The following is a 16801-nucleotide window of genomic DNA, read 5'->3' on the forward strand; positions in this document are numbered from 1 at the left end:
TTTTCTTTACTTATTTTCCCTCCCATCTCCCCCAGTTTAATAAACACTTGGCCTTGTTTGTGTCCTTTGACTGCCATGGTGACAACAGCACAGACTGCTCCCATGGTTCACCAGCTTTGTGTATCTGTGCAGCAAGGAACAAAACCAAACCCTTCTTGTCTCCCCAGGCAGCTGGTGCCCAGGGATGCAGAAATTCTGGTTCCCTCCTTTGCCTTGGCACAGACTTTTTGCATGCTCTGGTGAGACCTTGCCTGGAGTACCATGTCCAGCTATGGGACCCCAAACAGAATAGAATAGAATAGAATAGGAATAGGAATAGGAATAGGAATAGGAATAGGAATAGGAATAGGAATAGGAATAGGAATAGGGATAGGAATAGGAATAGGAATAGGGTAGAGTAGAATAGAATAGAATAGAATAGAATAGAATAGAATAGAATAGAATAGAATAGAATAGAATAGGAATAGGGTAGGGTAGAGTAGAGTAGAGTAGAATAGGAATAGGAATAGGAATAGGAATAGGAATAGGAATAGGAATAGGAATAGGAATAGGAATAGGAATAGGAATAGGAATAGGATTAACCAGGTTGGAAAAGACCTTTGAGCATCAAGTCCAAGCCATCACCCAACACCATCTAATCAACTAAACCATGGCACCAAGCACCCCATCCAGTCTCTTCCTAAACACCTCCAGTGATGGTGACTCCACCACCTCCGTGGGCAGCACATTCCAAGGGCAAATCACTCTTTCTGTGCAGAATAGAGAGGCATGGAGCTGCTGGAGCAGGTCCAGAGGAGGCTCACAAAGATGATCAGAGGGCTGAAGAACCTCTCCTATGAAGACAGGCTGAAAGAATTGTGGCTGTTCAGCCTGAAGAAGGTTCTGGAGTGACCTTATAGCTACATTTCATTGTCTGAAGGGGACCTGCAGGAGGGCTGGGTCGGGACTGTTTAGAAGGGCTTGTGATGATAGGACCAGCGACAATGGTTTCAAACTGGAGCAGAGAAGGTTTAGGTTAGACATAAATAGGAAGTTCTTCACAATGACAGTGGTGGAACACTGGAACAGGTTGTCCAGGGATGTAGCTGAGGCTTCATACCTAGGGACATTCAAAGTTAATGATGGAGCCCTGAGCAATCTGATGTAGTCGGAGGTGTCCCTGCTGACTGCAGAGGGGTCAGACAAGATGACCATTGAGGGTCCCTTCCAATCCAATGCAATCTGTGAATATTCAGTTCAAAATCTATAGGTGGAAAGCAGAGATGGCACCGGCTGTGAGGATGGGGCCACATGGTTCTTCATCACTCTATAGGAAGAGGATAGATCATCAATGTATAAATGCCACAGACAGAATGGGGTGTTCAAGAGTCTCAGTCATACTCCCTGATAATCCTTGGTAACTTCTCTGTTTTAAATGCTGCATTAAGGCTCTTTAAAAGACAGCTTGTAGAACTTCCAGGCCTTAGACCAGAGGAAAGGAGATGATCCTTGAGGTCCCTTCCAAATGGGTGTTCTATGAATCTGGTATTCTGTAAAACACGGTGCATGTGATTTTGGCTTAATAACAGCTTCCGCTTTATCAGCAAATACAAAGCCTTCTGTAGCTGATGAGAACCTATGAATTAAAAGGGAAACCTTCAGGGCCGGGACTGTGCTGGGTGGTGGCAGAGATGGGACCAGGGCGCCACCTCGTGGCCTGTTCGTGAGATGTTTTTATCGATCGGTAGAGGCTGATAGCCCTGTAGAAGACAGCAATGAAGTTGTGCTTGTTTCGGCCCATCACAAAACAAAAACCAAAGGGATAAGCAGCGGCCAGAGTGTCCTGGGAACAGACTAAATCCCCATGACTGCATGTCTGTGTGTGTGTCTTTCAGACAGAAGTGAAATATGAGGGCAAGTAGAAAATATGCCTTTAGGAAAAAAATTGTGTGATTTTATAGTATGAGCAGAGGGTTGGGAGAACACTAAAATAATTATAATGAAATGAAATGAAATGAAATGAAATGAAATGAAATGAAATGAAATGAAATGAAATGAAATGATAAAATAAAATATTGGGGCGAGTGGACAAAAGAGGAGTTTCCCTGACCGGGAATCGAACCCGGGCCGCGGCGGTGAGAGCGCCGAATCCTAACCACTAGACCACCAGGGATCCACGCACCCGGTTTCCGCCATCTTCCTCAAGAGCTCACTTACAAAAGTACATCTGCTGCACAGTCTAACTACCCTGCTTGTTTCTCTGCTTTGTGCTCCCCCTTTCTGGGCAGTACCAAGCCGCAGAGGCAGCGGTGTGTCGAGAGGAATGTTCCATTCCACGCCACAGAAGGGGGAAACGACTTGGGAGAAGGAGGTGCCACCGGCGAGGCGGGTGACGGGACCTCGCCGTGGGCGGGAGGCGGGATGGCGGTAGGAGGCCGGGCAGGACAGAGCCTCGGGCCCCGCCGTGCCACCCGTCCGGCACAGGAAGAGCGACCTGCACAGCGCCACAGGCAAGAGCTGCGCGGCCGGCGCAGAGGGCGGGCCGGGCCGGGCTGGGTCTCCCTCCTCGCGCAGGGGCCCCTCCCTCCGCCTCGGGCTGCTGGGCAGGTGGCAGCGAGTGGCGGCGGCGGAGCCGTGCGGGGCTCTCTGCGCGCTGGCTGCGCTCGCAGCTCCTCACAAAGCCTCTCCGCGGGGTGTTGGAACGGCTCCGGAGGGAGAGCTTCCTCAGCCTAGCGATTTGCGCTGCAGAGCACGGCCGGCCGCTCCCGGGAGGGCAGGGACGGGACGGGACGGGACGGGACGAGGGTGCTGATGGTGGTGCTTTGCTCCGTCCGAATTGCTCCTCAGGCAGACTGCAGCAGCCAGGAGAGCACCGCAGCTCCGGGTGTGGGTGTCTGCTCTGCCGGGGAGAGCCGGTCAAAAGGCCTGCCGTGGCTCCATTAGGGAAAGCAGTCTGGCGCTTCCCTTGCCTGGCCCTGCCAGGGCCTCCTTAAGCCGTAGGCAGGGATTTTGGATGGCTTTTTCGGGTAAGGTTTTCTGAGAGGAGAACTCAGACATCGGCACAGGTGACAGCTGTGTAAGCCCTATTCTGCCTGCTGTGTTGATTGCAGGAGCAGAGTAGATGTGCAAGCTGTGGTAGTAAACGAATTTTAGAATAGGATGGGATAGGATAGGATAGGATAGGATAGGATAGGATAGGATAGGATAGGATAGGATAGGATAGGTTGGAATCATAGAATCAACAAGGTTGGAAAAGACCCCAGAGATCATCAAGTCCAACCTGTCACCCAACACCATCTAATCAACTAAACCATGGCTTCAAGTGCCACATCCAATCCCCTCCTGAACACCCCCAGGGATGGCAACTCCACCACCTCCCTGGGCAGCACATCCCAGTCCAGCCTATCACCCAACACCATCTAATCAACTAAACCATGGCACCAAGCACCCAATCCAGTCTCTTACTAAACACCTCCCTGGGCAGCACATTCCAAGGGCCAATCTCTCTTTCTGGGAAGAACTTCTTCCTAACATCTAGCCTAAACCTCCCCTATTTAAGCACTCTCCACAATATGAAATGAATTGCTTTATACAAGCAAATTTCTCCCGTTCTTGAGCTCTTTGCCTCTGAAATGCATTATATAAGAAACCTTTTCCATGCTGAGAAATGCAGGCTTCAGACTTCATGCTTGTGGACCCCACAAATACCCCTTAGCTTGTCTGCAGAGAACTACAGAATCATTTAGATTGGAAAAGACCTTTGAGATCATGAAGTCCAACCATTAACACTACTCTTATCAAAGGCACCACTTAGCCATATCCCCAAGCACCACATCCACATGGCTTTTAAACACCTCCAGGAATGGTGATCTTCAAAAGCTTTAGAGTCTGATGGCAAACTTAAGGAAAGACCTTTGAGGTCATGAAGTCCAACCATTAACACTACTCTTATCAAAGGCACCACTTAGCCATATCCCCAAGCACCACATCCACATGGCTTTTAAACACCTCCAGGAATGGTGATCTTCAAAAGCTTTTAGAGTCTGATGGCAAGCTTAAGGAGACCTCTTTCCTCAGGGATGTTCCTCAGGAGGTTTGGGTGCTTGGTGTCTGTCTCACCAGAGCCCCTGTTCAGCCAAGGGTTTATTTCATGCCATACTCTTCAAAGTAGCAGGCTTGAACAAAATCTGTATCCTGATTGTGACAGAGCTTTCTTTTGTCCAATGTGAGCAATGTTACTCTGCAGTGATGGAGATAGCTGACAAATGATGAGGTTACAAACAGGCCCTATTAGATACAATCAGCTATCTTACATCCTGCAAGAGCTGCACTTGGCATGAGTGATAGCAGCTTCTTTGATAAGATCAGGGCATTTCGGTCCTTGAGACAAAGCTGTAGAGTGCTGGAGGCAGAGCACAGCTCAGTCTGAGGCACCACAGAATCCTGAGGCCACTGCAAAGAAGGGGATGTGGTTAGGTGAGAGAGGCTGCCTGGGCCCAGCATGTAATATATGCCCCTAGTTGAAGAGCAAGGCAAAGTGGGACCTGGTTCCCTGTGGCTCTGAGACAAGGGAACATTTGCCAGTGCTACTACAGTGATGATTTTGGCCCCAGAACCTGCAAGGAACACCAGGAAATACTGAGGTGGTTCTATACTGCAGAAACTGAGCTACCTTAAAGGGCTTTGTATCTTTCACTGGCTCCCTTGTTTCATGGTTAACAGCTTAGGCTTCCCCACCCTGGGTGCTTCTCAGGTGGGTTTTGAAGGGGCACTGATGCTGTAATGCTAACAGCATTTGAGACAGAGGAGTTAAAACTAGGGGAGGTCCATAGTATCATAGTATCATAGTATCATTCACGGTTGGAAGGGACCACGAGGATCATCTAGTTCCAACCCCCCTGCCATGGGCAGGGACACCCCACACTAGATCAGGCTGCCCAGAGCCTCATCCAGCCTGGGCTTAAACACCTCCAGGGACAGGGCCTCGACCAACCCCCTGGACAACCCATTCCAGGGTTTCACCACTCTCATGGTGAAGAACCTCCTCCTCACCTCCAGCCTGAATCTCCCCACCTCCAGCTTCATTCCATTCCCCCTAGTCCTATCACTACCTGAGATCCATGTCACCTGCATTTGCAGTGCTGAAGATGTTTGTGACAGAGGGATTATTGCCCCTGTACATGGAGTGCTTCTGTTGTGTGACATCTCAGAGGAAAGCAGGGTTGAGCCTCCCAGGTTCTTATGTTGCCTTCTGACAATATCAGTAGAGTAGCTGACCCTGTGAAAGATGGATTCCCATGCCTGATGGCAAGGTGGGTGAGTGTGTTTTGTCCATGTCTTAGGAAACTGTTAGATGTAGAAGCAAATAATTCCTGCTTTGTTATTAGAATAAACCTTTATGAGAATAAACCAAACCAGGTTGGAAGAGACCTTCAAGATCATCGTGTCCAACCCATCAACCAATCCAACCCACCCAAACAGCTAACCCATGGCACCAAGCACCCCATCAAGTCTCCTCCTGAACACCTTCAATGACGGCGACTCCACCACCTCCCCGGGCAACCCATTCCATAGCACAATCACTCTTTCTGTATAGAACTTCTTCCTAACATCCAACCTGAACCTCCCCTGGCGCAGCCTGAGACTGTGTCCTCTTGTTCTGGTACTGGGTGCCTGGGAGAAGAGACCATCACCAGCCTGTCTACAACCTCCCTTCAGGTAGTTGTAGAGAGCAATAAGGTCACCCCTGAGTCTCCTCCTCTCCAGGCTGAGCAACCCCAGCTCCCTCAGCCTCTCCTCACAGGGCTGTGTTCCAAACCCCTCACCAACTTTGTTGCTCGTCTCTGGACTCGTTCCAGCAAGTCAACCTCCTTCCTAAACTGAGGGGCCCAGAACTGGACACAGGACTCGAGGTGTGGCCTAACCAGTGCAGTGTACAGGGGCACAATGACCTCCCTGCTCCTGCTGGCCACACTGTTCCTGATGCAGGCCAGGATGCCATTGGCCCTCTTGGCTGCCTGGGCACACTGCAGGCTCATGTTCAGCCTACCATCAACCAGTACCCCCAGGTCCCTCTCTGCCTGGCTGCTCTCAGCCACTCTGACCCCAGCCTGTAGCACTGCCTGGGGTTGTTGTGGCCAGTGTGCAGAACCCGGCACTTGGATGTGTTCAATCTCATGCCGTTGGATTCTGCCCATCTGCCCAGCCTGTCGAGGTCCCTCTGCAGAGCCTCTCTACCCTCCAGCAGATCAACTCTTGCCCCCAGCTTGGTGTCGTCAGCAAATTTACTGATGATGGACTCAATGCCCTCATCCAGATCACAGGATTATACAATTGTGTTGGAAGTGACCTGTACAGCTCAGATAGTCCAACCTCCCTGCAGTGAGCAGGGACATCTTCAACTAGAGCAGGTTGCTGACACTGGATGTTTCCAGGGATGGAGATTCTACTGCCTCTGGGCAGCCTGGGCCAGTGTTTCACCACCCTTTTCATAGAGAATTTCTTCCTTCTATCAAATCTAGATCTACCCTCTTTTAATTTGAACCATTACCCCTTGCCCTGTCACTATAGTTGACAATTAGCATTATTTTGGGGATGGTTCATGTATTATACTAAATTTCTGTTGCCCAGCGAAAGAGTTGTTGATTTCATCTGTAAGAGCAGTGAAAACTCTAGTGCATATACTAGAGAAATCTCACTGAAATGAGACATCTTACAGAAACAAGAAATCTCACTGAAATTCAGGTTGGACTCGATGATCTTTGAGGTCTCTTCCAACCTTGGTGATACTGTGGTAAGAAATCATTTCCTGGATGTGACCCCAGGCTGTGGGAGGCTAACCATTACCTCACAGGAGACCTTACTGCTGTCTACAACTCCCTGAAGGGAGGTTGTGGCCAGGTGGGGGTTGGTCTCTTCTCCCAGGCAACTAGCACCAGAACAAGAGGACACAGTCTCAAGCTGCACCAGGGGAGGTTTAGGTTGGAGGTTAGGAAGAGATTCTTCATAGAGAGAGAGATTGGCCCTTGGGATGTGCTGCCCAGGGAGGTGGTGGAGTCACCATCACTGGAGGTGTTTAGGAAGAGACTGGATGGGGTGCTCAGTGCCATGTTTTAGTTGATTAGATGGTGTTGGGTGATAGGTTGGAGTCGATGATCTCTGGGGTCTCTTCCAACCTGGTCTGGTATATTCTATTCTATTCTATTCTATTCTATTCTATTTGAATCCCTTCCCTTCCCTTCCCTTCCCTTCCCTTCCCTTCCCTTCCCTTCCCTTCCCTTCCCTTCCCTTCCCTTCCCTTCCCTTCCCTTCCCTTCCCTTCCCTTCCCTTCCCTTCCCTTCCCTTCCCTTCCCTTCCCTTCCCTTTCCCTTCCCTTCCCTTCCCTTCCCTTCCCTTCCCTTCCCTTCCCTTCCCTTCCCTTCCCTTCCCTTCCCTTCCCTTCCCTTCCCTTCCCTTCCCTTCCCCCACCAGGACAGAGCACTGAGGGCCAGGTGCTGTCTGGTTATTTTTAGCCATAGCTTTCTTTTCCATCCAAATCATGTGCAGTGACAAAAGATTGTGCTTCTTTCTCTGGCTTCCTGTACCTGGCAGAACAGTGCATCAGTGAAGCTGCCAGCGATTCAGCCTCCTGTCAGCCCAGCCGTGGGGCCTGTGCCTGCAGCCCTGCCGCGCCAGCTGCAGGAGGAAGATCTTCCTGCGTGGAAGGAATGGCAGAGGCTGATTCCTTTTCACTTGATGCAACAGCAGCGTGTCAGTGAAACCAAGTGAGTAACATTTGATGTTAGAGGCGCTGTACCTTGGCTTTCAGAGTTTGGTCTGCAAAGCTGCATTCTGGAACCTGAAAAATCAGAGTGATTCCTTCCAGTGCCAGCTCTAAAGCAGCCTGCAATTAGCTTGTCTGTTCCATTGGAATATATTACATATTATTATTACTTTAATTTGCTGTGTTAATTCATCTGTGACAGCAGGCTCACTGTGTAAAGAGGAGTAAGAACAACAATCACAGTAATGTGCTAATTTACTGCAAGTATATTATTCAGGTGTGGTTCTGCTATAGAATGGCAAGCACAAATTGCCTTTAGTAGCTGGCATACCAGCTTTATCAGTAGTGAAAATCCTTGAGTTGCACTGAAGCTGTGAATGGTATTTATAACTATGTGTAATGTGTGCAGTTATCACTCCTCTTAACTGTCTGTTTGCTTTGGGAAAGTCTTGGCCTTGGCTTTTCTTTTTTTAAGTTAGCCTGCTTTAAAATGCACATCAATCCCAGATTCAGGGAGGTGGAGAGGAGAGAGGAGGAAAAGATGATGCACAGTCTTTAGCTGTTTAAATTCCCATGTGTGATCAGAGTGATTACTGAACTCTTTGATTATATTGATGATTTTCAGGGGGGGAATATTGTTGTAGTTTCTATTTCTTACATCTCTTTTAATGCTAATAATGTTTTAATGGAAGGGATCTCAGGAAAATCTCAAGAGGTGCTGTCCAAACGTCACAACAGCTCTGATACTCTTAGCTCCATCACCTTCCAAGCTGTACAGTGGCTTGCTCAATCTTCTTGCATTTGAGCTTCAACAGAGGTAGGGGGCAGAGCAGAATTTGCAGTGTCATGTCTTAATGTGCCAGCTAGTCATGTGCTAGTCACAGAAGATATTTTTAAGATCTTGAAGAAAAATGGAGAGATAACTCACCAGCAGTGTTTTTAGAACTAACTGAAGAAGCTCATGTTTTCCTTGCTCTTCCAGTCTTGCCCTGACACTGTATTTAATCCAGCAAGACTTGTGTCAGTGTTTTTTCCTCTTAGCATGTGTTATTGTAGAATCATAGAATCATTAAGGTTGGGAGAGACCTCAGAGATCATCAAGTCCAACCTACCACCTAACACCTCATGACTAACTAAACCATGGCTCCAAGTGCCACATCCAATCCCCTCTTGAACACCTCCAGGGATGGGGACTTCACCACCTGGGCAGCACATTCCAGTGGCCAATTACTCTTTCCGGGAAGAACTTTCTCTTCACCTTGAGCCTAAACTTCTCCTGGCACAGCTTGAGTCTGTGTCTTCTCATTCTGTCAGTGGTGCCTGGAAGAAGAGACCAACCCCCACCTGGCTACAACCTTCCTTCAGGTAATTGTAGAGAGCAATAAGGTCTCCCCTGAGCCTCCTCTTCTCCACACGAGTCTGGGATTTGACACAAGGTATGGTGGTGAGCTCAACAAAATACCTTACCTGAAACAAATATGACTTATTGCAATCTCTGAGCGAATTCCTTCTGAGGAAGGAATCCTCAGAATCCTCAAAATCCTTCTGAGCAGCCAGCACCAGAACAAGAGGACACAGTCTCAAGCTGTGCCAGGGGAAGTTTAGGCTGGAGGTGAGGAGAAAGTTCTTCCCAGAGAGAGTTGTTAGCCATTGGAATGTGCTGCCCAGGGAGGTGGTGGAGTCCCCATCCCTGGAGGTGTTCAAAAGGGGATTGGATGTGGCACTTGCTGCCATGGCTTAGTCATGAGGTCTGTGGTGACAGGTTGGACTTGATGATCTTTGAGGTCTTTTCCAAGCTTGTTGATGCTATGATTCTATGATTCTCTTGTACACTCTTTCTTCTGCAGAGCATTTGGGAAGCAACTTCTGGTTTGCTGTACTGGACAGTTAGAAATGGGTGCAGCAAATCAGTTCTTAGGGGAGAACTAAAAGTTCCAAACTGTGGTTTAGTTCTCATTAGTGATGAAACTTAGAGAAATTTTCAACACTTCCATCAAACTGAGTTCTAGACAATCAACTCCAAGTTACAGGGTTAGCTGAGGACACTCAGAAATTTCATCATTATATAAAGGGAAGAAACCAGGCTGAAAATAGCAATGTATTATTACAGAAGTCAGCCCCCAGTGCATGGCAGGATCAAGCAGAGCCTCAATTATGCATAAAAGTCTGCCAATATGAAACCTATTTTGTGACTTCATGGTGAATAATTGTGAGAGTAATTGGGAAAAGCAGGATGGCTGCTAATGGAAAAAGAAAAGATTAGTGTCACCTTTATTTTTATACCTATTCAGGGCTGGACTGTTATGGTGTTCAAGCTCAGCAGTGTAATTCTTTATCACAGATTTTCTTTCTTAAGCCACAAGCTAACAGTTGCAGATGTTAAAAACCAAAGTAGTGACACGAACCACACATGAGCAAGCCAGAGTTTGTTTCTGGTGCTAGCATAAGCTGAGCTGAGTGTAGGCCATAAGCATTGTAAGGCCCTCTGACAATTTTGTTCTCTGTGATCACAGTATCACAGTATCACCAAGGTTGGAAGAGACCTCAAAGATCATTAAGTCCAACCTGTCACCACAGACCTCATGACTAGACCATGGCACCAAGTGCCACATCCAATCCCCTCTTGAACACCTTCAGGGATGGGGACTCCACCACCTCCCTGGGCAGCACATACCAATGGGCAATCACTCTCTCTGTGTAAAACTTCCTCCTCACTTCCAGCCTAAACCTCCCCTGGCACAGCCTGAGACTGTGTCCTCTTATTCTGGTGCTGGTTGCCAGGGAGAAGAGACCAACTTCTGCCTGTCTACAACCTCCCTTATGGTAGTTGTAGAGATCAATGAGGTCTCCCATGAGCCTCCTCTTCTCCAGGCTAAACAATCCCAGCTCCTTCAGTCTCTCCTCACAGGGCTGTGCACCAGACCCCTCCCCAGCCTCCTTGCCCTTCTCTGGACACATTCCAGTGTCTCGATGTCCTTCCTAAACTGAGGGGCCCAGAACTGGACGCAGGACTCAAGGTGTGGCCTAACCAATGCAGAGTACAGGGCACAATGACTTCCCTGCTCCTGCTGGCCACACTGTTCCTAATGCAGGCCAGGATGCCATTGGCCACCTGGGCACAATATATATATATATGCAGCTCTATTAATATACACTGAAGTGTGAGGTGGGAGAGATCAAACCCCATTCAAACATTGCCCTTAAGTGTCTCAAGTCTGTTCTGTCTTCCATGGGTTTTAAAGCATGTGAGTTTGTGTGAGGCATCTTTTTCAAGGGTAAAATTCTCAGTTTGTAAGTGGTTAAAAAAGAGCAAACTTCAGGATGATCTCCATCAAAACAGTGCTGTCAGTGACAAAACAAAATTGCCTGGTCCTGAAAGGAATGAGCAAGATGAATTTAAGATTTTTCTCAGGTATTCCAAGCACCAATATCACAAAGACAATTAATTGAATGATGCTAGAGCATTTGCATCCCAATCAGTTGCCGTGGAACACATTGCTACGGGAAAGAGCAAACCATTTGGACTGTCTTCTATCCTCTGTGCTATGGAGAGACCAAAATTAAATGTTGCTTTAAAAATTATGTGTGTGCATACCTATCTGAGCCATTTTAACAGGCAGTCAAGCAAAACCTATTACCTCCAGCCTCAGTAAAATCAGGTGGTGTGTTAGATGCCACTCACACAGTTTCTTACAGTGGCATGAGGCCTGTGGGTTGAGCTCTGGGTGATAACCCACGGTGCTGTAACCAGAACTTGCAATGATGCTTCTTTTCCAGTCTCAGCTTGCTTATTCTACTGCTCTGACAGGAGTTTGAATGATTTCTTCCTCATGCCAGTGGGCTAGAGTATGTATTTGAGATGCTTGGGGCAACATTAATACTATAGAAATGTGGAGTTTCTGTGTCTGCTCCATGGAGTCTGTGTCCTCATATAGCTTTCCACACAATACGGCAGAGGTGCTGGGAGTGATGATAGGCGGTGAAGTGGTACATTACAGACTCACAGAATGGGGGTGGAAGGGACCTTCATCAAGTGCAGAGGGACCTCGACAGGCTGGACAGATGGGCACAGTCCAAGGGCATGAGACTGAACACATCCAAGTGCCGGGTTCTGCACATCGGCCACAACAACCCCATGCAGTGCTACAGGCTGGGGTCAGAGTGGCTGAGAGCAGCCAGGCAGAGAGAGACCTGGGGGTGCTGGCTGATGGTAGGCTGAACATGAGCCTGCAGTGTGCCCAGGCGGCCAGGAGGGCCAATGGCATCCTGGCCTGCATCAGGAACAGTGTGGCCAGCAGGAGCAGGGAGGTCATTGTGCCCCTGTACACTGCACTGGTTAGGCCGCACCTTGAGTCCTGTGTCCAGTTCTGGGCTCCTCAGTTTAGGAAGGAGGTTGACTTGCTGGAGCATGTCCAGAGAAGGGCAACGAAGTTGGTGAGGGGCTTGGAACATAAGCCCTATGAGGAGAGGCTGAGGGAGCTGGGGTTGCTTAACCTGGAGAAGAGGAGACTCAGGGGTGACCTCATTGATCTCTACAACTACCAAAAGGGAGGTTGTAGACAGGCAGAGATTGGTCTCTTCTCCCAGGCACCCAGTACCAGAACAAGAGGACACAGTCTCAAGGTGCGCCAGGGGAGGTTCAGGCTGGAGGTTAGGAGGAAGTTTTACACAGAGAGTGATTGCCCATTGGAATGAGCTGCCTGGGGAGGTGGTGGAGTCGCCATCGCTGGAGGTGTTCAGGAGGAGACTTGACAGGGTGCTTGGTTGCATGGTTTAGTTGGTTGGGTGGTGTTGGATGACAGGTTGGACTCAATCTTGAAGGTCTCTTCCAACCTGGTCTATTATTCTATTCTATTCTATTCTATTCTATTCTATTCTATTCTATTCTATTCTATTCTATTCTATTCTATTCTATTCTATTCTATTCTATTCTATTCTATTCTATTCTATTCTATTCCCTTGCCAGAGCAGGATCACCTAGGGCAGGCCACACAGTAATACATTGGGGAGGGTTTTGAATGTCTCCAGAGAAGGACGCTCCACAACCTCTTTTGGCAGCCTGTTTCAGTGTTCTGTCAGCCTCACAGTGAGAAAGCTTTTTTCCTTCTTGGGACAGAGACAGCTCTTCCTGGAGTTAAATCAGGTGTTAATCACTATCATTGTGCAAGTTCAGCTAAGAGATTAAGTGGGATTTTCACTGCTTTGATGGGCAGGGCTGCATACCTTCCACCTTGGTTTGGCAAACCCAGAAGTCGTCAAATAAGCAATACTATTTTATTTCTCTCTGCAGTTTTATTCCTCTTTGCCCCCCACCCCCCACTATTTTGTTACCTAAGCAGTACCAGAGAGCAGGGCCCCATTCTTTGTGCTGTGTTAGAGAACCCAGTGAGCTCTCTGAGATTTTAACCAACCTAACTTTGGGTTTGCCTGGGCAGTACAGACACAAGATATAGTAACTGCCATATGCTAGCAGAGTGCATCCTCTAAGCAGGAGACTTTTACAAGAGGCAGATTTTCTTTAGAACATAAACAGTTTTGGAAGAAGTTAACAAACAAAACACGTGGACATTTCCATTGTAGCAGCCAGGTTAGTGGAGCAATTGTCCCAGTGCTGACACTTGAGTGGTAGAAAGCATCTGTTGAGTAGGGTAATGGTAGTGATGAGCCATGGCTCCCTGTCCAAGGCAGAGTTGCATTCAGTCCCAAAATCCACAGGGATGGGTTTGAAATGGATCTTTAATCAGCTGTTAGTTTGAAAAATAGGCTGCTGACAGAAGCTGCCTTAGTAAAAAACACGTTGGATTTGTGACATCCTCGAAGATTCTTGTCTGGAGACACCTGCTTGCTGCTTTTGCTCATTCCTTTAGCAGCTGTAGGGGTATGTATGCAGTTTGTGGTGTTCTTATCTGTGCAGCTATCTGCCTAGCTGCAGGCTTTTGAACTGCCAGAGCTGAGGATTTAGTGCTATTGCAATACCAAAGGCCTTTTCCTTAGCTTTCCAGTGTTTCAGAGCTAGCCACTGGCTGAAGGAGGGCATGGGGAGCCAGATCTTGTTAGGCTACCGCAGAGGTCTGGAGCTATCCCAGGTAAGGGAATGGGGTTCCCGGTACGTGTTTTGGTTTGGGGTGTTGGGCCAAGGAGCCTGCATGCTGGCAGTATGAAAACAGCAGATAGAGATGGCAGGGTGTTCAGTTTCTCGTGGATCTGGAGGCTCTGATTAACCCCCGTTTCCAAAATCAGTGCTTTCATTTCAGTTCTGCCCTTGAGAAAACTCATCCCCAGCGGCAGGGCCAGGCGCTTGGGCTTCACAGAGAAAGAGACCAGTCCCAGCTTCTTTATGGCTCCGAAGATGGACCCCATTGCCCAGCACAGGGGCTAGTCCGCAGCACGGCGGGCTGGTGCGGCGGCTCGCTCGGGGGAGCGCGCCCGTCTGTCCCCGCCCAGTGCCCCGGTACCGGCCCGCTCCCGGAGCCAGCCCCAGCCCCGGGCGGCAGCGCTCCGCTGGGGCCGGGCGGAAGGCGGGGCCGCCGCGGCGGGGCGGAGCCGCGGGCGGGGCCCGGGGAGAACGGCGGAGCCGACGCTGCTGTGGCTGAGCGGGGAGCGGTGCAGCCGGAGCTCCCGCAGCGACCTCCGGCAGCGGGGCCTGGGCGCGGTGCCGCGGGGCCGCCATGGCGCTAGGGCCCCCGCCCTGCAGGTGCGCGCCGCGGTGGGGGCGCGTTGCGTTCTGCGGGCTGGGGCCGGGGGAGGGCGGGCGGCTCTGCGCCGCCACGGCCTTGTTCCCTGGCAGGGGCGGCGGTGCCGGGCAGCCGGCGGAGCCCCGGGGGGGCGGGGGGCAGCGGCGCGGAAGGTGGTGTGGTGCCGGAGGAGCTGTTCGCCTGCTCGGTTTCCGTCGAGAGCCCGCTCGGCTTCGCAGCGCAGGGAGTGAGGGGTGTGCCCGGTGCCCGTGGGGTGTTCCTGCTGCTGCGTGCGCGGCCGGAGGACGCGGGGGCTGCGGGGTCCCGCCGGCCCCCGTGGCTCTGCCCGCCGCGCTCTGCCTGCGAGACCCAGGTGCCGCCTCTGCTGCCGCCCTTGCCCAGCCGACGGAGCTGAGCGGGCTGCTTTTGTTGCCTTGCGCGGCTTCAAATCTCGTTTATTTCCTCCCTCCCCAGATACTGGATGATTTACTGGAATGTTCCAGGCTCTCTCTATATTACAGTCTCAGGTTGTCATGATTAAGAAGTGCTGCCGAGTGCCAAAGGTGCGTTAGTAACTGATTCAGTCTCTTGAATCTGTGCAACGGACTTTCCTCTCTGTACTTCATCATAGAGGCATCTTGGTTGGAAAAGCCCTTTAAGATCATCGAGTCCAACCCTTCCCTAGCTCTGTTAAGCCTGGTGCTAAACCGTGTCCTTCAGCACCACATCTCTGCCTCTTTGAAACGCCCCCAGGGATAGGGATTCAGCCACTTCCCTGAACAGCCTGTTCCAATGTTTTGAGAACCCTTCCAGTGAAGAATTTTCTTCTCATATCCAACCTCAACCTCTCCTGATGCAACTTGAGGACACTTCCTCTTGTCCTATCACTTGCTATTAGGGAGAAGAGACCAACCCCACCTGGCTCCAGTCTCCTTTCAGGGAGTGGTGGAAGGTGAGATGGTCAGCTTCAGAGTTGCTTTTGGGTGGAGGGGCTGAGCTGTGTGTTGGTGATGTGTGTGCAATGTAAGGGTGCTAAAGGATGCAATAACTGTCTGTCTTCTAGGTGGTGAAGTAAGATGCTGAATGCTTAGCCTCCATAACAGCTTTTACTGTGTGTTTACTTCACATGCCACAATTACTGTTCTCCCATTAAGCAGTCCTACATTTCTTGTATTAATGCATAATGATGGACTTTCTGGATGGGTAGGTGCCTATTAATCGATTTGGTTTGCCTCAAATGCTGAGGGCCTGTGTTTGGATGATACTTCAAATGCATACTGATGAACCCTCCCAGTGTATTCTATCAGCAAGGGTTCACAGAGTGTGGAAATCCCATTTTGCTAATGTTCTTTTTGGATGTGCATGTGTACATGCCTTCAGAAAATGGATGGAGAGGGCAAGAGAAAATGCCAAGGACAGTCTGTGTGCATATATGCTTTCTGTATTAGAATTGCTTTAAGCTGTGGTTAAAAATATGTGAGTCCTGGTGCCTTTTAGGCTGCTTTTTCTTTCATCCTTTTACCTAGAAAATATCCATGAAAACACACAAAATATTTTGGAGGCAGTAAATATAGGCAAATAATGCTGTGAAGAGGTGGTTGGGGGTTGGCTCTAGTAAACATTTGGCTGGCTTATGGTCTGGAGTTCAGTGGACAGCTTGCAAATACCTTACAGTGTTAGAGGATAATTCCCTCTGTTCAAATAAAGGTGAATTCACTGGAAAGTGATTTGGGTTGGAGAGTTACAGTTCTGGAAAAAGAAACTGAATTATGAGAATGCTACAGATGGAGACTGCAGCCAGAGCGGCTCCCTGCTGTCACCCAGCTGGGTATTTCAGAGGTGGGAAATTAGTGTGAGCCTTTACAGCATGATCTGACACAAGAAATTGCTGCTCCAGGCAACTGAAGGTGTTCACAAGTTGTAATTATGATGGAAATGAGGGATAAAGGGACTCAATTTCCCTTTGCTTTCCAGTGGGCATTGAAGGAAAGATGGAATATAACCAGTGTCCAGGAAAATAATAGTACTCCCTGTGTGGCACCTGGCTTGTGCCCTCTGTGTCTTGGCAGGTGCCAGATGCAGCAGCAGGCACTTGTGGTCCTTAGCTTTATTGGTAAGGAAAATATAGTGCCATCACCCACAGAGCAGCAGGGTGATGGATCTCTTCCTCCTCTTGATCAGTAAGCCAAAAAAACCCCTTAAGACTGTGGAGCCAGCTCTTGTTTTAGTGAGGAATCCACTTAGTGGTGGTGGGGACAGCCACCTGCCATGGATTTGGTGGTTCCTTCTCCCTGGTGTGAGCGAGCTTGGCCCCGGGATCTGTGTCCTTATGGAGGAAAATGCTCGAGTCACGCTGCTGCTGCAAGATTCTCCTGGGGGTTAAGG

General features: G+C 49.4%; 1 protein-coding gene and 1 non-coding gene across 8 annotated transcripts in view; one reads left to right on the top strand and one right to left on the bottom strand.

Moving 5' to 3' along the window:
* Positions 1-2080: 2080 nt before the first annotated feature.
* On the bottom strand, positions 2081-2152 carry TRNAE-CUC (transfer RNA glutamic acid (anticodon CUC)). The gene has a single exon. It is a non-coding gene; the product is annotated as a tRNA-Glu (tRNA).
* Positions 2153-2325: 173 nt separating this feature from the next.
* Positions 2326-16801, top strand: part of NCOA7 (nuclear receptor coactivator 7) — a 128283-nt gene continuing 113807 nt past the window's right edge. For 4 of the 7 annotated variants that reach the window (XM_068168638.1, XM_068168645.1, XM_068168644.1 and 1 more), the window contains exon 1: positions 14285-14436. The gene's annotated coding sequence lies outside the window, so the exon portion shown is untranslated. Of the gene's footprint in view, positions 2490-7570; positions 7744-14284; positions 14437-14890; positions 14980-16801 lie in introns of those variants that run through there. The other 3 variants (XM_068168639.1, XM_068168640.1, XM_068168642.1) reach the window with 3 other exon arrangements.

This window comes from Melanerpes formicivorus, unplaced genomic scaffold (assembly GCF_026170545.1).
Source record: "Melanerpes formicivorus ecotype bairdi unplaced genomic scaffold, bMelFor1.0.p_v2 SCAF_146, whole genome shotgun sequence".
Classification (NCBI taxonomy): domain Eukaryota; kingdom Metazoa; phylum Chordata; class Aves; order Piciformes; family Picidae; genus Melanerpes; species Melanerpes formicivorus.